A 27,172-nucleotide genomic window follows, 5' to 3' on the forward strand; every position below is an offset into this window, starting at 1 on the left:
TAAGTCCCTTTGGACTTGTGCCCTTCCAAGGATTGCAGAGTTGCGTGTCAAGGCCCCATGACCCACAGTTCCCTAGTAGATAAATAAACACACGGATGAGTGGATATTGTTTTATGGGTTTGAATAGGCCACAACTTTATTGGTTACAGATGTGAGTGGTTTGGCATAGGCCAGGGGTTGGCAACCTAAGGCCCATAGGCTACAAGCGGCCCATGGGGGTCGTTTAACTGACCCACAAGCTGCCCCCGAACTGAGCGGCCTGCTCAGTGAGTCCCCATGTGCTGTGCTTAACTGGCACAGCGTGGTGCAGGGACTCACTTCTGCAGCGCCGGAAATCGCATCTGCGCAGACACAGACGCAGACGCAGGAAATGGCATGTGCCAGTGCTCATGCTCATGCACGGTCCAGCCCACAGAGTGATCTCCGCTGGGGTGAACCGGCCCAGGTGAGATAAACCTTGCTGACCCCTGGCTTAGGCATTGGGTGAAGCCAGACTATATCTCGAATCCCTGCCAACTGCAGGGAGTCCAACTAAGGGTAAACCACCAATAGGGGGAACCCTATGACTTACATCAAATAGGGGCACCCCTTGGGGTCCCTGTTGGGGTCGTGGCATGGCCCTGGCCCACGTCTGGGCATCAGACAGAATTCACACCCCCAGATCCCTTTAACAGGATACCCTTAATGAGGAGGGGCAGGCGGAGGCTACAGCCTCCCCTCCATCTGAACAAAGGCCTACCCAATGCCTAACTGCCCACCAGAAAAGATAAGCGGACTTACCAAAGTCAACAATAGAAAAATACATGCTACACAATGCTATTTTTCTAGAAAAGAGGTGCAAGAACTCACCAGGAACACCTCCCTTTTTCTCTTCTAATGGAAATGGTGCCCACCTGAGAGGCACTGGAACTGAGTTCTGGTGAGTTCCAGCTGAAAAAAGAATCCCAGATTTTACATATAAATATATAAGAAGAAAAGAAAAGAAACACTACCATTACAAAGGCTGTACATTATTTAACAGGATCTTTGCCTTCATATGTGTATATTACATGCTTTCAAAACAGTCACAAATGTCAAAACAAATTCAGGAAATCCAAATGTTCATGTATCATGACAGTGGCGTTGCATCATTATCAGATTTGGTAACATGCTAAGATGAAGTCTATCCACCCCATCTCAAATTTATCTTTCTTTCTCATTCCCCTAGCTAAGAGTATTTCAATCACCAGGTTTTCTATCATCACAATTCTTGTTGTTGATTTATTAATCACATTCTAAACAACCATCTCAGGTTGACCTTCACTGAAGATAATTAAAAACAGTGAAAACACACACACACAAAAACCAGCAAATACATTAAAAACAAAATGGAAACCATATGAGGTAGATGCTCACAGCAAAACCCACTTATCCAGGTGAGAAGGCCTGTTGAAACAAAAATATATTCCAGATAGTGGGTACCTCTCGTATCTTAACTGGAATGCTATTCCACTAGTGTTATGTTCTAGATCAGTGTTTCCCAAAGTAGACAATACCACCCCCTGGGGGGTGCTGGAACATTCCAGGGGGCGGTAGTAGCCTCAGGTACAATTGGGGGGCATTGAATAAAAATAAGGGGGCAGTGGAAGAAGAAAGAAGCGGAGAGTTTTTTGAAAACTTTTTGTACAAGTTTTATCTTTTGTGTAATGACATTTACCGCTAGGTTGGGCACCATTGCGGGATGGCGACATCGCCTTCCCTGGATCTGGAGGTTGTGCTGCAGATGAGGGGTTTCCCTGGGCTCCGGTGAACCTTTTCGGCTTCACCCAGACCTGGGAAGCGGATCGCAGTTAGCCTGCCTATTTATAATTTCAAGCTTCAAGGGGTCTTACAGTGGTACCTAGGGTTACAGATACCTACATTTCAGGTTACATACGCTTCAGGTTACAGACTCCGCTAACCCAGAAATAGTACCTTGGGTTAAGAACTTTACTTCAGGATGGGAACAGAAATCGCGTAGCGGCAGCGGGAGGCCCCATTAGCTAAAATGTGCCTCAGGTTAAGAACAGTTTCAGGTTAAGAACGGACCTCCAGAACGAATTCAGTTCTTAACCCGAGGTACCACTGTAGTGAGTGTTCCGGTTTGTGAACATTCTTTGGAACCCAAACATCCAATGTGGGTTCCATGGCTTCTGATTGGCTGCAGGAGCCGTGCCTTGGTTTCCAAATGTTTTGGAAGTTGAACAGACTTTGGGAACGGATTCCGTTCGACTTCCGAGGTACGACTTTACATAAAAGAATGCAAATTTGTCACTGCATCTTTTTGTTTGTTTGTTTAAAGAAGGTAGATTTCCAAGTGGGCACTGAGTATTTGTTTTTTTCTGAAGAGGGGGTGGTAGGCCAAATAAGTTTGCGAAACTCTGCTCCAGATCTTTTTGAACCTGTGGTATTTTTTCTTTTAAAAGCAATTCTCTGTCACTGGAGACCTTTGCTAGCTTTTTTCTGCATTTTTCTTATTTTCTTATTTTTCAGCATTTGCTACACATTCTCCCCCCCCAAAAAAACCCCCCAACCCTCATTGTACTTTCACTGAAGTAAGATAAATATTACCTGATATCTGAAGTGACACGCAGTATATATGGAATATTGTCTAAAAAGCAGCCCCCTGTTAATCTGTGTGGCAGTAGTATGATGAAATGGCAACAAAGCAGGTTTCAACAGCCCAGAGACCTAGCGCTTGTCAGAAACAAGTGTGTCAATGTACTATGACAGCCTTTGATTAAAAATATTGATTAATCCTGCATCTTACTTCCAGGGCCCAAGGATCATGGGAAATTGCTGAAAACCCACCACGATCCTTGTTTGTAATTCATCAAGGCATCCACTACACTCTGAAAACCCAAGCCAATGTAGCTGCCCTAAAAAGTAAGCATGTGAACCACTGAACTGAATAGAATAATACCAGGAATAAGATTCAGCAGTGCCTAAATTCTGAAGCTGACGTCCAAAAGCAATGAATTGGCAAACAATAAAAATCTGCAACAACACCTCTTTATCTCAGGAGTTGAGGCTGCTATGTGGGTTTTTTAAAAGAGGGATCTGAACTCGAGTAAAAATAATAAATAAATACAAGGAAGTGAGTGTTCAGCATGCAGATCATATTTGCATAAAATTGTCCAGCACTGCAAAAGTTCTCCCTTCCATGATGCACTAGTTTCAAAAGACTGAACAAGCAGACCCAGTCCCCAAGGGTTTGGGGGTATTTTTCATATGGGGGGGTGGTTGAAATTGGACATGCTGCTTTCAGTGGACCCTCTTGATGCTTGCTTTGCTGCCCTCATGCTGGTTAACTTCCAAGGTACCTGCTGATTGCAATCGCACGACGATAGCCCTGCTGTCTTAATGATGGCAGCCCCACCCCTGACATATTCTGCTACTGATGGTAGCAGAATTAAAATGATGGGACACGCGGCCCCCAGCTCTGATAAGTGCCAGACTGCACTTCCACTACCCACCACCGGTGGGCAGTATCTCTACCTGCCCAATAGAGGCAGCAGCAATGGTGTCTCACCCTTGGTGCTGATTTGAGATCCAGACCAAGCACACGGGCTCAGACTCTGCCATCTTAATCACCCCATCCTTTATGTATGCTGGCTGTGTCTGAGCCAGCATCATTAAGAAGGCAGGCCTAGCAAGTTTCGGCAGCCGGCTCAGAGCTGCAGTCAACATCTGTTCTTCATCCTTGCCAGTTACAATTCCGGCAAGCCAAACCGTTGGGTGAATACCATGAAAGTGGGCCTGGCAGCAAGAGTGTTTGCCTCACTGTACCACATGCTGACCTTGGACTACTAACAAGTAGACTCTATTTGTATCCAACAAAGTAGTTCCGTTCTTCCCTCTCATCTCTCTACATGCCCCCTGAGCCCTTTACCCCAATCTACTCCAGTTGTTTTTTGAGGAAACCTAGAACATGGGGTGGGAGAGAGGGAGGGGAAATCGGTTCCACAACTGGAAGTCTTTGTATGAATGGAACAACGTCATTGGATGCAACCCTCAGTTATAATGAGCAACGTGGAATGCGTGGGGATATTATGAATTAACTGGGATTTTAAGTATCTTACTGCACACTCCATGCAGCAGATATTAAATACTGCACAGTTTGAAGCGACTGGAAGCAAAATAACTGACTCCTTTGCAAATGAAGCATTGTCCAGATCCATGAAATATTATTTAAACTTTTACTGGCAGAACTTTCTTCAAAACAGAATTTAAACATCAAAAATATCCATACAATATTTTGTGCTGTCCAGGTTTATAACCCTCACGTGTTAGCCACCAGAGAACAACAATCAGTTAGTTACTCATTAACTGTTCAAAGAGTTCAGAGTCCTTCAGAAAAACTCTTGTGGGAAAACCCCAGTGTTAGCAAGGCACATTTAGCCATTTTGCATTTTAAAACCTTCATTGATACATTTACATCTTTCATTTCTGTGTGAATTAAACCTTTATAATTAACACTCCACAATCAGAACTTTCCCCACTACTGAAAGGAACTAACTCTCTGTGTTCATTGTCCCTCTGTCATTTTATGAAAGTTGCTTTCCGTCCTTTCACCCCTCAGATGGAAATGACCCCTGTTAGCCCTTTCAGTAAGACAGGGGGAAATCTATGCTAAGGCGGCTAGCAGAGAATCCCTCTGGTGCAGTCCACACCTTACCACAAATGTTAACAATATGTAGCATGGCATTCCTGAGTGTTTGAACCTCCTCACCTACATTGCCTTGCTACAATTTCTTTCAACAACACCGTGAAGTCAATCAGTATCATAATATACCCCTGTGTCAAGATGCTGTCAGTGGCCCCTGGCTGGTTGCCCAGGAAAGTATAAAGACAAGAAAAGTTTTTTACAGTCCTTTTTTTATTCCAAACTTTATAGAGAGAGGCTATAGAACCCAGCCTCTTGGATAATGGTGTTGTCCCAAGTGAATCTCCAGCCCACATCTTTCCCCCTTCCTCATTCATCATCCTCATCACCTCCTCTACAGGTGCTGCTAGGTGCCCTCTGTCTTTGAGCTCTTTGCTCTCCTACTTCTAAGGCTCGCCAGGTTCTGGGAGATGATGGGTCTGGAATGCTTTCTAGTGATAACATGTCAGCCACTGCTGCTCCAGCTCTGCCTGCTAATCTTCTCCCATTATTTCCCAACTTTTCCCCTCTGATCAGTGACCTCCCGCAAACCACTGTTGTCAATTTATACTGTCTTCCTCTTCTTCCTCCCTGGAAGGGTCAGGATGGGGAGGCAGTCTCCATCACTCTTCCTCCCCTGCCCAGCCATGACACCCTATTGCAGATGAGGGTGAGAAAAATACCTTGCCTAAGTCCACCAATGAGTTTATAGCAAAGGCAAGATCTGAACAGGTGGCTTCCCGATTCTTAGCTCTGCCTCCTAGCTGCCACTCTTTTACTTTTTTAATTGCTTGCTAACTGCAACATCAAGGCATGACTTGCATTAGTGAAAAGATCCACTACAGATCAAACTGCAGACACAACATTATTTTGACCTGGCACCTCCACCAATATACATATCCCGGGGAGTCAGTTATATTCATCTGGGGAGCTGCTCCAGATGTTACATTTGCCAAAGGTATCAGCAACCCGATGGCAAATGCATTTGCACTAATGATTAACACATCATTGTAATGTCAATACTTCTTGAAAACATATGGAGAATCAGTAGGTAAATGTACGAAAATATTTTTTTAAAGATAAAACAAGGCAACACCCTCAGAAATCTTTTAGATTGCCTAGATGCCATTTGCAGCATGAGTGAATGTTGAACATGGGTTTATGTTCTTGTGATATTCTTGATCACAAAAAATAGCTTGGGGAAATGAGCCAATTTTTTATTTTTTTTTACTTTAGTATGATTTGAAATGAGAATCTTATTTCATTTTTTCTTCTTCTGTGTTCCTTTTGGAAAACAAAATGCCCTGGGATGAATCAATCCAAAGAAGGAAATCTAGAGGTGTTTGATGAAGTGGTTTGTGAGCACAGAATAGGTGAGTCTATTACTGATTGTAATGAAGGCCGAAAAATCACTTCAAATTCCTGATGGATCTCTAACTCCAATTGCTTTCAACTCTTGAGAATTTACCAAAGGAGAATTGTGATGATCACATCCCATTAGTCTTTGTAGGAAAGTGTTGCAAATCACTAAGTTTACACAAGTGGGGGGGGGGGAGAGGAGGGTGGAGAGAGGACTGTGATATCTTTCTGTACTCCAAGTGCTCAACCCAAAGTTTTGTGCTACTTTATCTATCTCTTAGGCAGGACCTGCATAATAATAGGTAACCACAGAGCATTCAACCTCATGCTTCCATCCTATTACATAATGCAGGATGGGAGGGGACAGTATTTGTGCAGGAGAATCTGTGGGTGGGGGAAATTGGCTTATGGTGTATTTGTAGAAAAGGTTGGGTTGACAAGGGAGATGTTAAACACCCCTCTGTCCCCCTTGCCTAGCAATTGCCTCCCACACATTCTTTTGCACTTGTGTTACCTTAGCAAATGCTGGTTTGGGAACGTGTAGTCCTAGTCTTTTCACATACCAAATATAACAAACATAACAGAGCAATGTTGCCATTGTCCACAGATCTTGACAGGCTGGTTGATATAATTATTACCTGCCGAGTAAAAGATGAACCAAGCAGGCACATTTTAAGTAAAGATAGTGCAGTTCAGTTTTTCCTCTCAGTAGTCAACAGGTAGAAATTTGCTTGTTAACTCATCCAGCATTCCTCCAAGGAGCTCAAGACCAAACATGTGGGAGTTTCCCCACTCTCATCCTCTGCAAACTAGACTAGGAGATGAAGTGACCGGCCAAAGGCCACCCAATCAGCTTCATGGATGAATGAGGATTTGAACCTGGGTCTCATCGCACTGGAACTCAAATTTATAATAATAATAATAATAATAATAATAATAATAATTTATTATTTATACCCCGCCCATCTGGCTGAGTTTCCGCAGCCACTCTGGGCGGCTCCCAATCAAGTGTTAAAAACAGTACAGTGCTAAATATTAAAAACTTCCCTGAACAGGGCTGCCTTCAGATGTCTTTTAAAGATAGGATAGCTGCTTATTTCCTTCACATTTGAAGGGAGGGTGTTCCACAGGGTGGGCACCACTACCGAGAAAGCCCTCTGTCTGGTTCCCTGTAACCTTACTTCTCGCAATGAGGGAACCACCAGAAGGCCCTCGGCGCTGGATCTCAGTTTCCAGGCTGAACGCTGGGGGTGGAGACGCTCCTTCAGGTATACTGGGCCATGGCCATTTAGGGCTTTAAAGGTCAACACCAACACTTTGAATTGTGCTCGAAAACATACTGGGAGCCAATTTTAAGACCGGTGTTATGTGGTCTCGGCGGCCGCTCCCAGTCACCAGTCTAGCTGCCGCATTCTGGATTAATTGCAGTTTCCGGGTCACCTTCAATAGTTGCTAAGTTGCATGAGCAAAATGAAATCTGCTTGCACAACAGGACTTCTTCCTCTTGTACTCTGCCCCTCGTGCCTTCTGTGCCCCCAAAATCTGCCCTGAAGCGTTGGGGGAAAACCTGGAACAAGTTTAGGGGCCTATGGGGGGCCTGTGGAGAAGAGGGGAGCCATTTTCCTCACAGGATTACTTTTTCTCTTTTTGAATTACATGTGGTTTTTAATAAAATTCTGACCATAAAAAGAGAGAATATGAAAATAATGAATATTGCATCACTTGCGTCCTGCCAAAAACTTATAACAACAATGTGATAAATTTCATGAAAACAATGCTTCTAGATGTCTTGTCCTCACAATGTTAGCATTGCTGCTGCATTCTGTATTTAACTGTTATTTGATTGATGGAGTGCTAGGTTCTCTAGAATGTTAACCTTGACTTATTAATAAACATTCACGTTGAAGTGGTAAGGCTGATATGTGGCCTTACATGGATTTTCATTCTGGATTGGGATTACATGGTGTGGATCCAGGTATGCACCTGCCTTGTGACAAATGGCTATAGGTAAGGCATCCAATTCCTCTCATTTGCTATACAGTGGTACCTTGGTTTTCAAACGTAATCCATTCTGGAAGTTTGTTCGAAAATGAAGGTGTGCTTTCCCATAGAAAGTAATTCAAAATGGATTAAGCTGTTCCAGCTTTTTAAAAACAACCCCTAAACCAGCAATTTAACATGGATTTTTCTATCTAACGAGACCACTGATGCATAAAATGAAAGCAATAATCAATATACTGTACTATAAAATAAATACGACAGTATTGTAGATGATAAAAATCAAAATTAATTTTTTTCTTACCTGCACTGATGATAGTCATTGTTTGGATGGGGTTTTTTTATCCATTTCCACAGTCACACAATCAATCAATCAATCAATCAGTAGCTGAACTGGGGTCCACACAGCCACAAAAACAAATTAATTGAAAAAGCCTCAAAAACAAAAAACACAAAATAAAAAGCAAAAACAAAAGTGCCAAAGTTAATCCATTCTGGAAGTCCGTTTGACTTCTGAAATGTTTGAAAACCAAGGCACACCTTCTGATTGGTGCAGGCACCCCAAAAACAATAGTCAACAGCTGCATTGGACGTTTGCCTTCCGAAAAATGTTTGAAAACCGGAACACTTACTTCCAGGTTTTTGGCATTTGGTAACCAAGGCGTTTGAGAACCAAGGTACCACTGTATTGAGAGGGAAACATATTTTCACCCCCATTTGAATGCAAATAAGAATGTATGTCCACATTTATTGCATTGGGCTGAGCACTCATCATTGTTCATAATTATATTTGGACCCAGGGCCCCGTATGACAACATTTTAAATGTTTTAAACATTATTTATATTATGATTTTCAAAAATCTCCATATACACTATAGTGAGATTTTGCAGTTTCGCAAATTAGTATGGACATATTACTACATATACATGTCTGGGTTTGCGTGTACACACATTCCTGATGCAGAGAGTGTGTGCATTTATTGGAGAAAAGGGGAAGGTCAAAATAACACACATACACACACATTTATATTTCCAACTTTTGTTCTGACTTATCCTGTACACATTCATTTCCTGGTGGCTGCTTAAGTGCTTCTAACATGAATTTATGCATTTGTTCCAGGAGTCAAATAATTTTTCCAGATTGCCATCTAGACTTCTAGAGGCCTAAAGAGACTGTTTGACCGATATGTCACTATTATAAAAACATATCTTTATTATTTAGGAAGCTGGAGTTTAAGCTAAAATATTGCAAGTGAAAGGTCAGCTGTCAGACTTTAAAAGGAGAAGGAAGAAATCACATCTCTCTATGGTTTAATTTTTTTTTTTTTTTATGGAGGAAATTTATGTTGTAAGAACACATATCAGCTGGATTTCCATAGATGGCTTGGTAGCAGAAGTTTATTCATTACATGTATTCAGTTGATGAAACAGAACAAGATTATTTGGCTGGTATCCTAAAGCTGACATTGATCCATTAAATCACAGGTATGCAAACAGATTTTCAGATTGGATGCTTTGTTTTTAAGTAGAACCTCTCTGGTGAGACTGAATATTAAATACATTGCAAAAGTTGTGTGAAATTCTACAAGTCTATTAATAATAATAATAATAATAATAATAATAATAATTGTGCTTTCCTGCACAAACCTGCAATCTCAGACAGTCAAGAGAAACCTTTGACCACATGTTGCTGAACTACATATCCATAAACTGTCTTAGGATGTCCTATTTTGGCTTCCAGAAGAGCATGGCTCCAAAAGATGCCTTTTTGTATTTTTGGGGGGTGCTCTTGTGCGAGTCACCTGGCTCCCATGACAGCATGGCGCCAAAGGATGCATGCCCCCCAAAGCCACGAGTCTCAATTTTCTTCCGCGACATGTTGGAGGGTATGGAACTAAGACTCTGATCATCCATGGCCATTGGCCACATTTGCTGGGGCTCATGGGAGTTCAGCAACCTCTGGAGAGCCAAAGGTTCTCTTAAACCTGCTCCAAGACATGATTTAAGAGCACATGAGGTAACCATCATACTGAAGCTTAACAGGTTTGGGGCTGCTGAGAGCCTGGATAGATCTAGGGGCTCTATGTACGCCATCTTGAATACAATAATGGAAGAGAGGCTGGATGTAAATGTGCTAGATAAAAATGGAAATTTGATAGGAGCAGCAGAACAGGCACAATGAAGAAGAAAGAGGGGCTATCTGTCAAAATCTGGGACACAGGAAGGCTCATATCTTATACTCTGCCATCTTGGTAGGATCACTGTGAGATGCAGTTCATAGGTTATGCTGGCAGCGTTGTCACAGCTAGAAAAAATGCACTACCCGAATTACACCCCATGTTGATAATGTGTGGAAGGCGAAACATCTGGAAGTGACCCTGCTGACACTGATACTTTCCAGTGGATTATTGTGGCATGTGCTGGTGACATGGGAAAATCACCCCTAGATAGGCAGGGCACCATGTGATCTCACTTTCAATACATCACAATGTGAAGCTGGACCACAGGAGACCAAACTTTGAGTGACACTTCACTGTGGTTCTTAGTAATCATACAAAGTAATCATACAAAGAAAAGCATGGTTAGTTTATTGTTGGGTTCTGATATTTCAGACTGTGCTCTAGGAAGTGCTTTCACCATAACCAGCCTGCTTTATAGGCACTGTAGTTGATGAGCTGTCCCTGTGTACATCATACGGCTCTGATTCTAGAGAGAGAGGGGAATATCCCATTTATTTTTGCTTGGCAAATGAAGACTGTTCATCCATCAACAATGACTTTTCCGTGACATTTTCCTGCTATTTTCAGCTGCAGAAGCTCCTGTGTGACCTGCTGCAACAGCTGCTTACCCTCAGGAAAATTCACATATGGGGCACAGCCTTTTCTCAAATTGTGAGAATCCAGTGTAGCTTGGCTGAAAACCGTTGCCTACTCTGGATTATGTCACTTTATGAAGCATTTGTCTTTCGCAATGCTGGTCTGGAATCTCCTCATTTGTTCCTCCTTGTTAAGTAGACCACTTCCTTCCAGGCTTTCCTTCCTTCCTGCTTCTTTTCCCTGTTCACTCAGTATTAGTATGAGCTAGCATTTGCCAGTGTTTACTTCTTGACTCCATCTTGGCCACAGGTGAAACCTGTACTCAAAATGGCCTTTGTGTTCCATGAGTAATAAACCTTATGTTTTCTTCATCCCTTCACCCGGCAGTCTTGCCAGACCTTTTTTTCTCTGCACATTGCTGCAATATTTTTACTGAACTCCAACAGCCCCCAAAATCAGGTGCAAGAACCCCCCCCCCATGGGTGGAACCCATCCATCTAAAGCATCATGTCTCAGTGCAATGATTTCTGCTTATGCAACAGGACTTCCCCCTCTCCTTCCCCTGCATGTGCCCCATACCTACTTCAATTCTGCTTCAGAGTGTTAGGGAACCCCCAGAACAAATTTAGGGGTGCGCAGTGGAAGGAGAGAGGGGGTGTCTCAGTGCAGAAGCAAAAATCCTTGCAGTGGTAGAACACATTACTCATCACTACCTTGGATACAAACCCATGATCTAGTAGCTAGGACCATTTCCATTACTGGAGTGTTACAAAGGAAACAGGCTATGCGTATACAGTGGTACCTTGGGTTGCAGATGCTTCAGGTTACAGACGCTTCAGGTTACAGACTCCGCTAACCCAGAAATAGTACCTTGGGTTAAGAACTTTGCTTCAGGATGAGAACAGAAATTGTGTGGTGGCAGCGGGAGGCCCCATTAGCCAAAGTGATACCTCAGGTTAAGAATAGTTTCAGGTTAAGAACGGAGCTCCGGAACGAATTAAGTTCTTAACTCGAGGTACTACTGTATATGAGTATGCACATGCACATGCGCATGCGCACAAACACACACACACTCATGCCATAAACTACTGTGCTTAGCAACAGTGTGACTGTTCCTTCAGCTAATTATTTTTTAACAAGCTTTATATTTGATTTATAACTTCAAGATTCCTGCATGGCAGAAAAGAGTGTGGTGCTTTCTGGGAACGTTCAGAACATATAATGGCAAGCTTCAGCGTCTTTGACTGCAATACTATGATGGGGGAAGCCACTCAGAATAATTCTGTGATTAGATTAATGCCTGATAGTTACTTCAGAACCTCCTGATGAGATATTAAAATATGGCGACAATAAATATCTTTTTTTCCAAATATATGGCTTCTTTTCAAATATACGGCTTCAATTTCTTTCTGAATGCACCCGAGAGAATATCCCGTCTGAACCACACTGTGATCCTTGCTTCATCGAAACCTGAAATGGCACCCCTGTTCATCTTCCCCAGACCAATGGAGCTATTGATGAGAAAGAGGGGCACTGGATCACAGATACCTTTGGGTCCTTTGCAGGGATGGAGGGGGGTTTTGTGCAGTCAGCATTTTTAAGCAAAGCAACCTCATTTGCACTTCTGCAACTTATATGCTATCACCCTTCAGATGGCATACTTCTCTGAATTGTATGATGCACTGCTTTTGCTCAAAACAATGCATATTTTAGCAGGGAAATGCATACAGTTTAAAAGCATTTTTTGTGTGTGAAGCTTTTTTTTGTTTAAAAAAATGCAGAAAATAGGATGGCATGGGCTTCTGACTGAACACATGTGAAACTGGCATGTACCAGAAAGATCCATAGGATGATTTAATGCAGGAACCTTTTTTTTTTCTTCCAAACCAAGGACCACATTTCCATCAGACCAACTCTCTGGGAGCCACATGTTGGTGCTGAGCAGGTGAAGCAAGGAATGCAAATGCTACCTTTGTATGGTAAGCTAGTTTCTGCAGACACTCAAAACACCCCTCTGTGGAGACCCAGGCAAGCAAGAGGTACCTCTGAATTCAAGGAGAAAGTCAGCTGATATGGCCAGGGGAAACTTTCACAGGTCAACACAGAGAAGGATTGAGGGTCTCATTGGGCTCCTGAGTGAGGTTGTACCTCATCCCAGATTTAAAGATTAATGAAACAAAATTTTAAAATTCCTTCCAGTAGCACCTTAGAAACCATTTTTTTTAATTTTGTTCGACTATGTCAGACCAACACGGCTACCTACCTGTAACTATTAGGGTTAATGGTTCATTATTGAAGTGCTGGGTTTCTTTATCACTTTTTATTTTGGCTCTTCTTCAAAGGAGCTTTGAGCAGCATATATCGTGTTACTTTGGGCTAGAAACAATGGTTGCCCCCATGGTTAGGGCTGTCAGAGGGCATCAGTTTCCATTCTAACTTGTGTTCACTGTATGCAGTGCTGTTTCTGTTCCACTGCAGTTCAGCTTCTGACAAAAACTGGGCTATTTGTCTTGCTGTCTGCTGTGGCAGGATTTTGCATACGTAATTATTCCTTTTATTATTATGCTATTCCACTCCATTCATTTCAATTCAAAGGAAACACAATTCAGATAGAGAGGGAGCAATCAGTTTGGTCCATAGTTTGTGGACCAAAGTCACCCACACCACCCACAGGGAATACTAGTTATATTTTCTGGATTTATTTTCATTCCAGATATGGGACAAATAAGCAACATCAGCAATTCTCAACCCCATTTCCAGCAGAATTCTGTGACATTCCTACCCACAGTTAGGTTTCACGACTAAGGAGGGATTTCAACTCAACTAGCTCAGGTACAACACTTTATCTATTACACTCTCTCTCTAGCTGATGGGTTATTTAAATACATGGTTGGCCAACCGGTGAAACCATTGTCAAATGTACTGCACTGTTAAGGTACTGCTCCTGGTAGGAGCCAGAGAGATATGTGATTCTGTTTAAAACACAGAGTCAATTTTAAACACCTGCCACCACCTCCTTAACTCTGCTGCTCATTACACTAGAGGTAAAATCACATCAAGATCCTTGAGTAGAACTACTACTACTACTACTACTACTAATAATAATAATAAATTCCCCAGCCACTCTGGGCGGCTCCCAACAGAACATTAAAAACACAGTAAAAGATCAAACATTAAAAACTTCCCTAAACAGAGGTGCTTTCAGATGACTTCTAAAAGTCTGATAGTTGTTTATTTCCTTGACATCTGATGGGAGGGCGTTCCACAGGGCGGGCACCACCATCGAGAAGGCCTTCTGCCTGGTTCCCTGTCACCTCACTTCTTGTAGGGAGGGAACCGCTAGAAGACCTTTGGAGCTGGACCTCAGTGACCAGGCTGAACCATGTGGGTGGAGATGTTCCTTCAGGTATACTGGGCCGAGGCCATTTAGGGTTTAAAGGTCAGCACCAAGATTCTGAATTGTGCTTGGAAACATACTGGAAGCCAATGTAGGTCTTTCAGGACCGGTGTTATATGGTCTCGGCTTTGCACTTAACTTGTGAAACACTCACAAAATTCTGTGCTACCACTAGCATAATACATTATTTCAGTAGAGGAAGCAGACCCTGTCATGGCTAAATTACATAGCCATCTTCCCACAGTGCCTAGCTCAATATTTGCACATAGGCTGTGCACTGAAATTCATCTTCCTTCTTCCAAGTCATTAGCAATTATGTTAATGGATCCTAACACTGACCTTTTTTAGTTGTCTGTAATTTTCCTGTCACTAACTCCCGCCCCCCCACCCTGCCATAATTCCTGTGCAATTCGCCCAGTGATATGTTGCCGTGCACTCCAAATCTCCAGAGTTATTTTATTCACTTTCTAGTTCCTTGGTGTAGAAACTATATTAGGAATATGCATTTGAGTCACTATTTTGCCTTTGCATATGACCCCTCAATTCATGGAGTTGACTGCTCAGACTTGAGTAACATTCACCTTGGAGGACTTCTGAAAACAGCTTGGCAGGGTGGAGCCATGGCAGTAGGCTCCCAGCAGCACAGAATTGCTGTCATTTATGGACAGCGAGATGTGTAAGGTGGTGGTAAGGTTGGAGCTGTATGTCTACCCAAGCCGGACTGCTGGATTGACTTTGCCAATGCACCAATGCAATACTGACCTCACTTCCATCTCTTTGCCCCTCTGCTAAGTGGAGCAACTCTGCTGTCAGGAGGCTTTCTCTGTGTCATTGCCCCACAAGGTAAACTGTTGGGAACCAGACCCTATTAGGCCTTGCATTGTGGATTGTTTACACATGGGGATGAATAGTGTATTAAGGCCACCATCCCATACCCACCTTCCTAGGGTTCAATAAGGATTTATGGTCCATAGCTGTTCTTGAAAAAGTAACTATCAAAACTAAGGTATAAAAAGGTAAAAGGACCCCTGACCATTAGGTCCAGTCGTGACCGACTCTGGGGTTCCGGCACTCATCTCGCTTTATTGGCCGAGGGAACCGGCGTACAGCTTCCAGGTCATGTGGCCAGCATGACTAAGCCACGTCTGGCGAACTAGAGCAGCGCACGGAAACACCGTTTACCTTCCCGCTGGAATGGTACCTATTTATCTACTTGACGTGCTTTCGAACTGCTAGGTTGGCAGGAGCAGGGACCGAGTAACGGGAGCTCACCCCGTTGTGGGGATTCAAACCACCGACCTTCTGATCGTCAAGCCCTAGGCTCAGTGGTTTAGACCACAGCACCACCCACGTCCCTAAGTTTTATTTAGTAAGACTAAATAAAAAGGAATATTTACATAATAACACAAATATGTCAGCACTTTAGCATGCCTTTCTCCTATACCTATTTTTGTATGCAGTTTTGCTTATTGTACATATTGCACAATTTTACTTATTGTACATTTTATTTCACATATTCCTGCAAGCAATTCCCTGCCATTACAACACATTTCTGTATGTTATTTTCACTTGTATATGCATTTTTTATCTGCACATTCCCCTAATATATAGATTTTTGATAGAGAACTGCCTCACAAAACTCAGAATTCCAAAGGATAGCTGTAGTTCTGTGCATGCATTATTTAGGGAAGAACAAATTAGGCAGCTTGTGTTAAAACATGTGCTGTACCATTTTCCCCCTCCATCTTTAGTGGCAGCATCAGAAACACTCACACATTTCCCAAAACACTCTAGGATGAGGATTTCCACGGAATCTGGAAATCCTCATCCAGTTAGAAAATGTAGAACAGGGAGCCCACTTAAGTCATAAAAAGCTTTTAAGATGCCTTGAATAAAATTGGGTTTCAATATATTACAGTGGTGCCCCACAAGACGAATGCCTTGCAAGACGAAAAACTCGCTAGACGAAAGGATTTTGCGTTTTTTGAGCTGCTTCACAAGACGAATTTCCCTATGGGCTTGCTTCACAAGACGAAAACGTCTTGCAAGTTTGTTTCTTTTTTCTTAACACCGTTAATACAGTTGCGACTTGACTTCGAGGAGCAACTCATAGAACGCGGTGTGGTAGCCTTTTTTGAGGTTTTTGAAGACTTTGGTGATTTTTGAAGCTTTTCCAAAGCTTCTTTTGCAGCCATTTGGTAAGTTAAACTTTTAAAACTTTTTTGGGGGTTTTTGGATTTTGGGTTGGGGTGTTTGGAATTCAAGGACTTGGTGTTGGGGAGGGGTTTGCAAGAATCTGGAAGCTTGTGTGTTTTTTTTCTGCATTTTTATGATTTTCTGTGACCATTGGGCCACTCTGCTGTTTTTTTTAAAAAAAATCTGGATTTGAATTTCTGTGTGGTGGGTGGCTGGGGGAACAGTTGAGGAGGGGTTTGCAAGAATCTGGAAGCTTGTGTGGTTTTTTTCTGCATTTTTATGATTTTCTGTGACCATTGGGTCACTCTGCTGTTTTTTAAAAAAAATTCTGGATTTGAATTTCTGTGTGGTGGGTGGCTGGGGGAACAGTTGAGGAGGGGGTTCTTCAGCAAGAAGCAAAGAGTGGAAGAGGAACCTTCTTCGAGTTGTCCCCCAGAGTCTTAGAAAATATACTGTACACTTTGTTGATTTTTAAATGTTTTTCTGTCATGTTTAGAAACTTAATTTATTGTTCCTTCAGTTTTTGAAATGCTCTTTACAGTATGTGTGACTTTAAAGAGCACTTAATAAACTCTTGTTGTACCAAATTTGGCTTTGTTTGGACTTTTTTTGACCATAGGAACGCATTAATTGAATTCCTATGGGATTTCGTGCTTCGCAAGACAAAAAATTCGCTAGACGAAAAAACTCGCGGAATGAATTAATTTCGTCTTGCGAGGCACCACTGTATTAAGAAATGATCATAAGAGTCATCATAGGGGAAAATGATACAGAAAGGTTCTTATCAAAGAGTGAGCCAGTCAAGCTGAACGTAGAGGCCTGCTCAATGTGATTGCTTTCCAGCTTAGCAGATCAGCTGAGAAAGTCCTCCGCTGTCACATACAGCTCAAATGTCAAGCTGATTGCTACAGCCTTCATGTTAATTTACATAAATTATCCATAATACTCATATTTTATTTCTAAAAATGATGTTTGCCCGTATTCATAATCTAATTAAAGGAAGACTATAGTAGCGGTTACAGTTGATTGCATCTTTCTGAAGCCTATCAATTCTTCATGACAATGCCAGACAGTCATTTTCCTTATTTCCACGGGTTCCCCCCCTCCTGCCCTGCTTTCAGTAGATGAAATCCAAGCAGGAGACGCCTGGGAGTGTGACACAGTTTCTCCCATTTTTAACACATTTTAAAACAGTCCCCAGCATTCATTAACTGCATAAATTCGTTAGCCATTTAGAGATTGGGAGGAATAATGACCCACAGACTCCAAAAAGATTAAATTCTCAATTGGTTGATTATTAACCTTCATTAGTAGTAAAGAACTAGCTAATTGAGAATGCAACTCTATGCAGACTTACTTGGCAGTAAATGCCATTGAACTCGATAGAATTTTTAAATGAGTGGCATTCAATGGTTCTGTGATGTCAGCGGGACAAGGGAAGGAGGCCATTTCCCACAATTCCTCCTTGCAACAGAAGCTCCCAATGGCTCCTCAAAATCTGCTCTGATGCGTTGGAGGGTCCTTTGGAGCAGATTTGGAGTTAGCATGCAAGGAGGGTAAAGGAGAGGGAGGATAATCAATAAATTCTCTCTTGTTTCACTGACAGATATCTTCCATCAGTGGAGGAAAAGCACTGGACACTACTCTGCTGCTATTATTACTATTCCAACCCCCCCAAATAAGGGGGGACACAGTGGCGGAGGAAAGGGGTGCAGGGGCGTACGGGCCACCCCAGGTGTCATCAATGAGGGGGGTGACAAAATGAGAAAAATATGAGTTGACAATAATAATATTGGGCTCACGAAACTGTTTAGTTCAGTCATCAAATGTAATGCAACGCGGCTGGCACTGGGCACCACATTGCGGGGGCCGGCACTCCTCGCATTTCTCCTGGGAGTGATGTGGTGGCTTGGGCGCCTGCAGGCTCTGCGCTGCCTGAAACAGCAGCGTGGGACTTGTGTCTGCCCTTTGCCTCTCCCTCAGCCACCCTACAGCTAAGGGGGAGGCAGCGGAGAGGTCCCATGCAGCGCGCCCTGCCCCACCACCATGGGTGGCATGCCCCGACCCCGACTGCAGGACACTTGTACCGCACCTCGCGCCCAAGCGGTGAGCTACACCGCTGGGTGGACAGACTTCAGGCTTGCAGGATCTGGTTTGTGTTTTAGTATAACCTTGAGATCCACCAACTGGAGCAAGCTGCAAAATACATAGACTGAAAGCTGGGAAACCCTGAGCAGAGGAATTTGTTCTGAGTCCTTGAACTGAATGTCATTAAGTAGACAGTTATTATTATTATTTATTAAATTTATATACCGCCCTTCATCAAAAGATCTCAGAGCAGTTCACATAATAAAATAAAGGATAAAACATAGTAAGTAATTAAACCGAAACAGCAATACAATACCCCCCCTTCCCACAGATACATCTAAAAGGCTGTAGGATATTAATCAGCCAAAGGCTGATTTCACCTGGCGCCTAAAAATATATAATGAAGGCGCCAGGCGAACTTCCTTGAGGAGAGCATCTCACAAATGGGAGGCTACTATAGAAAAGGTCAGTTCTTGTGTTGTCACCCTCCAAACCTCACGTGGGCCTGTGATGATGAACACAGAGCCTGGTTTATATGGGGAAAGGCAGTCCTTGAGGTATTGCGGTCCTAGGCAATATTCTACAACCAAGCAGTATATAAAAAAACCCCAGGACATCCCAGTTGACATTGGTTGCTGAGGAAGTGTTCGATCTATGTCTTGAAAGAGTTTGGATAGTTTCCATCCAAAAGCAACACCAGCCCTGGAACAGTTAACTGGCAAAGGAGAAAGACACTTGAAATTCTCAATTATTCTACTTTGGTATATATCAGTACTTCTCTTGTTTAATAGCAACTGTCATTTTGCTGGTGTTTCTTGTGTTTCCTTCATGTGGGCTATTACAGCCAAGCTATCGAATGGAAAGAGTAAAGCTATTGAAAGAAAAGAGTAAGTGACCCAATTTGCAACAGTGAAGTATGGAAGTAATAACCTGCTAATGTTATCTTCCTGCTATTCATGCTGATTTATCAAGCTTTAGAGAAAACGAAGAGAACTTTGCTTAATGGATTTGCTACTCTCTCTGTTGGAAAAGTCAGCACACTCGAAAGTGATAAGTTTCTCCACCACAAATGTATCACGGTCTTAAGGGGGTGACTAGCACTTACCTTCCTATAGTACAGTGCGGATTAATCAAAGTACATTTCAAGTCGGTGAGGTTGGGGATGGGTAGATCAGTCTATTTCTGGTCTGTATCAATTTCTCGTGCATTTCTTTCATAAATCCATTAAGCATTAAGCAGTGTGAAAATTCATACTTAATAATGCAGTTGAAAGTAAATTTTAACACAAAATGCAAGTCTTAAAGAACAATGTATGCCTTTCTAAACCTATTTTATCCCAAAATACACATTTTGTAGTTGTTGGGGTTGGGTTTTTTTTTGGGGGGGGGTGTTTTTGAGCTGATGAATGTATCAGCTCAAAATTTACAAAATTCAGAGAAGTGCAATGTCCAAGGAATAATTGGTTTCAAGTACATGTATTAGTATGGGAGGTGCTAATTAGGCTGGTTCACATCAAAATGCAGGCAAATGAAATTCTCCACCATCCTTATAGTGTCGTGAATTCATGGAGCCAGAGCCAGCATGAGATAGCCTGTAAAATGGGTAGGTTTTTTGAAATGCAAAAGAAGATGTCTTAGCAGCCTAAGACACATCAACTAACTTGACCCTGAAGATTGAGGGGCCTCCCCACCCGTCCTCTTCCCAGACCTGTAGTAGAAAACTGATCAAAATGCAAATAGATTTCTGCAGTATCTTTCCAGTTCTATAGTGCTATGTAATACTGGCAAAGGTAAAGGGACGCGGGTGGTGCTGTGGTCTAAACCACTGAGCCTCTTGGGCTTGCTGATCGGAAGGTCGGTGGTTCGAATCCCTGCAATGGGGTGAGCTCCCATTGCTCAGTCCCAGCTCCTGCCAACCTAGCAGTTCGAAAGCATGTCAGTGCAAGTAGATTAATAGGTACCGCTCCAGTGGGAAGGTAAACGACGTTTCCGTGCACTCTGGTTTCTGTCATGGTGATCCGTTGTGCCAGAAGCGGCTTAGTCATGCTGGCCACATGACCCGGAAAGCTGTCTGTGGACAAACACTGGCTCCCTCGGCCTGAAAAGCAAGATGAGTTCCGCACCCCATACTTGCCTTTGAGTGGACTTAACTGCAGAACTGGCTAAATTGACATACAAATTGCGAGACAAGGACAACTGTGACTTCAAGGAGTAATGGGAACTTTACACAAATTATTTAAAAACACAACAAAATGAACTGGACTCCTTGGCAGGTTTTGAATAAACATACACAAATTTATTGTTGATAACATGATGGACAGATATGTAAGGATATATACAATTTTATAATATGCAGCAAAAATATGTGCAGAGAAATCAGGGAGAGGAGCTGAGGGAAGTCCTTGGTGAGGGAGGAGGGAGGATAGGGGGGAAATAAAAAGGGGGGAATTATGTAGGTGATTATATGATTTGATAATTTGTTATGTGGAAATGAGTAATAATTTTTTTAAAAAAGGTACCACTACGACAGGAAGGTAAATGGCATTTCAATGTGCTCTGGCACTTGTCATGGTCCTCTGTGCGCCAGTAGCAGTTTAGCTATGCTGGCCATATGACCCGGAAAACTGTCTGTGGACAAACGCCGGCTCCCTCAGCCTGAAAGTGAGATGAGCGCCACAACCCCAGAGTCACCTTTGACTGGACTTAACCACCCAGGAGTCCTTTACCTTTACCTTTATGTGATATTGGTAGGGTGGTGGGATGTGCTAGACATTTTCTAAATGCTAAAAAACATTTCTACCAGACATAGGTCCATGGTATACACAGAGGATAAAATATGAAGTCATCGGTTTACAAACGTAGGAAAGGGAATCAAGCCATCTATGGGACTGTGTCTGTGACTGTGAGCAACATTAGGACTCAATAAAATTGAAGCAAGGGGGGAAAATGGCCTCCCTGTTAGAGGGCTCGCTGAACGGAGAACAATGTTTAGCAAAGCGTGAGGGATTTATAGTTAGCCTCCGAGGCAAAATGTTGGTCATGAATTGCTATAACAAATTTATCACCACGAACACAAATGCTGACAAATGTCAGGCTGTATATGCGACTGAACTGTCCAAATGTCAGTTGCTCACATCAAGTAGCAAAAAAATTAGCACCTCAAACAAATTTGCTAAACAATGAAAGCTTAAATCTGAAAGGACTTAATCTCAATATAAATCACAACCTGCTTTGGAAATGATATGGTTCACACTCTGACAATAAAACAGACAGAAAGATGTGTTTGGCTATTTATATCTATTAACAAAATGGAGGGAAAGCGAAAGAAGAACAACGAACACACACAATCTTTTCTTTCTGAAGTATAAAAATAAGCAGGCACAAACAGGCCTGGCTCTTCAGATTTCAGTAGCACAGGGGTGGGGGGATACACAGAAAGAACTTTCTAACATGTGAAGATCATTGGCAGGTGCAAAGATTTGATTGTAACTATGGTCAAAATTTAAATTTCTACAAAACAATGGGTTGGATTAGACTAAATAGGACTATGTGAACAGTGCCTTTGGACAAACTTTTGATGACTTACTTAGAATCATAGAATCATAGAGTTGGAAGAGACCACAAGGGCCATCGAGTCCAACCCCCTGCCAAGCAGGAAACACCATCAGAGCACTCCTGACATATGGTTGTCAAGCCTCTGCTTAAAGACCTCCAAAGAAAGAGACTCCACCACACTCCTTGGCAGCAAATTCCACTGTCGAACAGCTCTTACTGTCAGGAAGTTCTTCCTAATGTTTAGGTGGAATCTTCTTTCTTGTAGTTTGGATCCATTGTTGATTTCAATGAATCTACTCTGAGTGTAACTCAGTTGGATATCACTCAACCTTTTTCTTTATTTCAGAATTTATAAACTACTCTGCTTTCATGGAAATCCCAAATGGTTTACCGAAGTACAGAAAAACAACTATTGTCCCATACAATAATTTATCTTATTTATTTTATTACATTTATAATTCCCCCCTCCTCATTTAATCCCCACAACAACCTTGTGAGATAGGTTGGACTGGGAGGCAGTGACTGGCCCCAGTAAACTTCAAATGCCAAATGCACATTTGAACCCTGGTCTCCATGGTCCTAGTCTGACACTCTAACAACCACTGATCAGATTCCCCAAGCATCCCTTGGGGGTGACTCCAATGTGCTGACTCCAATCATAAGTTTTGTTCTTCACATTAGTGAATTTAGTTTTGTTTTTAAAATGCTCATGAAAATTCACCAGCTTTTACATGTGAATTTCTCCTAATGTACAAAATTTTATATGAAATTTCTGCCAGTTTTCCCCACGTAATTTTTGTATGCTCTTTTCACTAATATATACATTTTTATGCATGCTTTGTCCTAGTACATGCACTATCGTGGAGATCACTCGGACGAAGAACTACATAACAAAATTCACAACATGCGGATTTTGAAGGATTGCTGTGTTTCAGGTCTTGCATTCTTTTGGAAAGTTCAAATTAGGCAAGTTCCCCTTTAAATGTAACCTGAACTGAATTTCTTCCCCATCCCCAGCTCCAAGTAGCATAAAGTAGTGGACACATGCATCTTGGACTCTTCGTTTCTTCAAGACATGCTCTTTTGTGGTATATGTGTATTTTGGTGCACAAATTGGGCACCACTGAAATGAGAGCAGCACAGTTCTTCGCCTTTTTGTGACCCAGTTAACTGAACACACACCTGCAGATGGTGTATTGGCAGACCACCTGTTTTTGCTGCCTGCCTAGGACTGAAAAAACAAGGAGCAATGCCCAACACCTGTAAGACATGGCTGTTGGGCTGTCTTTAGCCTACTGGGGCACAAACAGTTCAAGCAGCAGCAACCAGTATAGGCTAAATGCTGAGCATCTTCAGAAACAGCAAGCTGTACTATGCAAGATTGTGGCAAGCTTAGGTTACAGCAAATTCCACCCTGCACATCTCACATTAGAAGTCACTGTGCATGAGAAATTCCTTAATGCTGTATCTATCATGTAGTCAAATCCCCTTTCTGCTAACAGGGGTGGGAGAAGAGAGAGGGCTCCCTGTTTTCAAAATAGCACAGCGATCCTGGTGACAGCATCACGCCCCTCGGGAGAACTGCCACCTCAGACTGCGGCCCAGGGGAAGCCAAATCAAATTGCCCCATATTTTGTGCATGAAGTGGGCATGTGGCAGGCGTGACTGAATGTTTTCTGACAGCTCCGTTAATTCAGGGCCCATCAGATGACAGAGAGAATGATTTCTGTAATTATTTTTAGGCATAAGATCCATAGTCAGCTCTGTTAGTGCGTGCTTTTGAAACTGCTTGACATGAAATACTGTTAGGAGTTTGAGGAGGGGGGAAGTAGGTTGCATGTGAGATTCTCCTAACTTCTGGATCCAGCAGGTGTTAAAACATAAGCCCAGCTGGCTTCCTGTGTTGAGGTGAAGCAGCAAGATGGAGAGAGAGAGAGAGAGAGAGAGAGAGAGAGAGAGAGAGAGTAATGTTTGATTTCTGTTTGAATCCAAGGCTGTAGTTATGGGGAAAATAGGACCCTTTGTGAACCCCTCCATTGTAGGCTCAGGTTGTATATATATATATATATATAAACCATATGTCCTAAGGATATCACAGTCTCTGATGTGCATTTCCAAAAGGAAACACGAACCCTAGGTAAGTGGAACCCCCGGAATCTCGCACTATTCAGAGATCAGGTTGGTGTGCAGCAATACACATGGATAGTTTATGTGCTACCCCTCTGGATAAAGCCTTTGAAAGACAACATGTCTGACTGCATGAACTTCTACTGTATTATTGTCGGGTGGGAATGAGGCAAAGATATGCAACTGGCTGATTCTCAGCCAAGACATATCACTGGAGTGCAATCTCAGTCAAAGCCTTGCATAAGCAGGCTTTCTCTATCCTGTAGCTAAATCGAGTCTGTCTTGGATTTGCTTCGGTGTTAAAACTTTGATCGGTTACTTTTGTAAACCAAGATACAGTCAAAGATTCCAGGAACATGTGCGAGCAGAAAGTCTATCTATCTATCTATCTATCACCTATCTATCACCTATCTATCACCTATCTATATCTATCATCTATCTATCATCTATCTATATCTATATCTATATCTATATCTATATCTATATCTATATCTATATCTATATCTATATCTATATCTATCTATCTATATCTATCTATCTATATCTATCTATCATCTATCTATCTATCTATCTATCTATCTATCTATCTATCTATATCTATCATCATCTATCTATCATCTATCATCTATATCATCTATCTATCTATCTATCTATCTATCTATCTATCTATCTATCATCTATCTATCTATCTTTCATCTATCTATCTATCTATCTATCTATCTATCTATCTATCCCTGTCCATGCTAAAATATTTCTTGATCTGCTGTTGATGGGGCGTTATATTTCTGGGTGGCAGGCTGAGAGGAGCACCCCTTCTCCATTCATGATATTTGACCTGATCCTTATATGCTGCTTGCTTCAGCATTTAATTGCTCATTTACTAAACACAGCATCACCCCGACTTTCCCTTCTTTCTTAACTTGCCATGCCATCCACTTTGGGATCTGGCATTGGAACAGAACATGACCCAAGCAGTCCTTCTGACTCCCATTCACCCTTGTCTATGCAAGGTGATACCTTCACTCCAACCAGATAGTAAGCCTTTGAAAATAAAATGCTTTGGCAGCGTTGCGATGAATTCGAAGCTACCAGGAACTAGCTACAATTGATAAATTAGCTGTTCCTTCATTGGTGGCATATCTGGAAAACAAAACTGTAGATCACTTCCTGATGTCGGCATTCCCAGAGATGATAGTTACAGACCTGGAAGCAAAATGCATAATACAGTTTCAGTGGGGTGGAGGTACATTTGTAGCAGAGCTGACAGAAACCTTTTACAGATGCAGCTGTCTGCTCTGATTGAGGAGCTTCTTAGAACATCGTAAGACAAATTCAGAGGCTATGTAGTTTCATTCTTCTCAAGTCTCAGAAATGTTTTGATGCTTGCCCATCTGTCCCTGGAGCCTTAAAAATCCCCCTTAGGTATGAATGCCTAGCCCTGTTTGAGCTGAAATTAGCGCCTGGGACTTGGACTAACAAAGGTTGGCTTTTTACTAATATTAAAAAGCAAGGTCTGAGCATGTGCAGAACCTTTTAAGAGCTAGTGTTTAATTCATATTGAATCTGAGTAGGGCGAGCTGAATTATTCATTCGTTAGTTCGTTCAAAACATTTCATCCCACCTTTCCAAAATCCAAGGCAGACTACATAAAACTTGTAAAACAGCAGAAGAAAATGTAAATGATATAAAAAGAAGACACTTTTTTAAAAAAATCACAAAATAGCAAAAGCAGCCACTGTTAAGGTGGGCTCCTAGTCTTTCTGCCTGCAAAGATACTATTGGGAAAGAGAAACAGTAGTAAAGGTGCAATTGTGTGAACACTTTCTTGGCAGTAAGCCTGATTGTACTGGATGGGACCTAGTAACTATACCGTATTTTTTGCTCTATAGGACGCACTTTTTCCCCTCCAAAAATGAAGGGGAAATGTGTGTGCGTCCTATGGAGCGAATGCAGGGGGGAGGCAGGCAGGAAAAGCCCCCAAAAGCCGCACACAAGCTCCGCACGGCTCTTGCAGGCTTTTCCTCAGTCCCTTCTCTCTCCTGGTAGAAAAGCCCACAAGAGCTGCGCGCTCCTTAAAGGGTGCGCGGCTCCTGTGAGCTTTTGCGGGAGGTGGGGGTATTGCCATAGCCGCGCGCAGCCTCTCCCTGCCAGAGAGGTTGCGCGGGGCTAAAGAAGCCATAGCCCTGCTCAGCCTCTCCTGGCTGGAGGGGCTGTGGAGGGCTATGGCAGAAGCCAAAACAGCGAGCGGGATGCGTTCCACTCACTGTCTTGGCTTCTTTGCTCTTTGGGGCTGGCGGTGGGGGTAAGCAGCGCTTCCCCCCACCGCCAGCCCCACAAGCTCGGGGAGCAGCGGAAGGCTGCATGCCTTTCCGCTGCTCCCTGACCTGCTCTTTGGGGCTGGCGGTGGGCATCCCCCCGCCAGCCCCAAAGAGCAGGTCAAAAGGAACCCGAAGCCTCCGGAGCGCACTCCAGAGGCTTCGGGTTGCCTTCACTGAAGCCTGGAGAGCAAGAGGGGTCAGTGCGCACTGACCCCCCTCTCTCTCTCTCCAGGCTTCCAAGGTAGCCGCTTGAAGGCGACTGAACGCACCTTGAATGGCACCTTGTTTTAGAGGGGGAGAACAAGGGAAAAAATTCTCCCCCTCTCTGTGCAGCGCCTCCTGCCGCTTTGCTGAAGGGGCGCTGGGCAGAGAGGGGGAGAATTTTTTTTCTTGTTCTCCCCCTCTAAAACAAGGTGCGTCCTATGGTCGGGTGTGTCCTATAGAGCGAAATATACGGTACATAAGATTGTGTTGTCAGTATCTTTCTGGGTGTCAGATGTTTCAGCACAGAGGCACCAGCTTGCCAGGGTGATAGGGGACAACGTTGTGTGTGTGATGTCACCTGTGACATCAGGACAGTGGGAGAAACCAGGGGCAGAGCTGAAAGTTGTGGTCACATGGCTTCAATGGGTGACAACTCCTCCTTCTCCTCCTGG

At 42.8% G+C, this 27,172-nt stretch overlaps 1 long non-coding RNA gene across 3 annotated transcripts in view; it reads right to left on the minus strand.

Annotated features, from left to right (window-relative positions):
- The window catches only part of LOC308478789, a 135,566-nt gene that overhangs the window by 70,532 nt on the left and 37,862 nt on the right, over positions 1–27,172 (minus strand). For 2 of the 3 annotated variants that reach the window (XR_013987277.1, XR_013987278.1), the window contains exon 4: positions 24,994–25,401. The exons of the other annotated variant lie outside the window; for it this stretch is intronic. This is a non-coding gene — a long non-coding RNA (uncharacterized lncRNA). Of the gene's footprint in view, positions 1–24,993; positions 25,402–27,172 lie in introns of those variants that run through there. 3 annotated transcript variants of the gene reach the window in all.

Source organism: Podarcis pityusensis (genome assembly GCF_964106645.2).
Source record: "Podarcis pityusensis genome assembly, chromosome: 6".
Classification (NCBI taxonomy): domain Eukaryota; kingdom Metazoa; phylum Chordata; class Lepidosauria; order Squamata; family Lacertidae; genus Podarcis; species Podarcis pityusensis.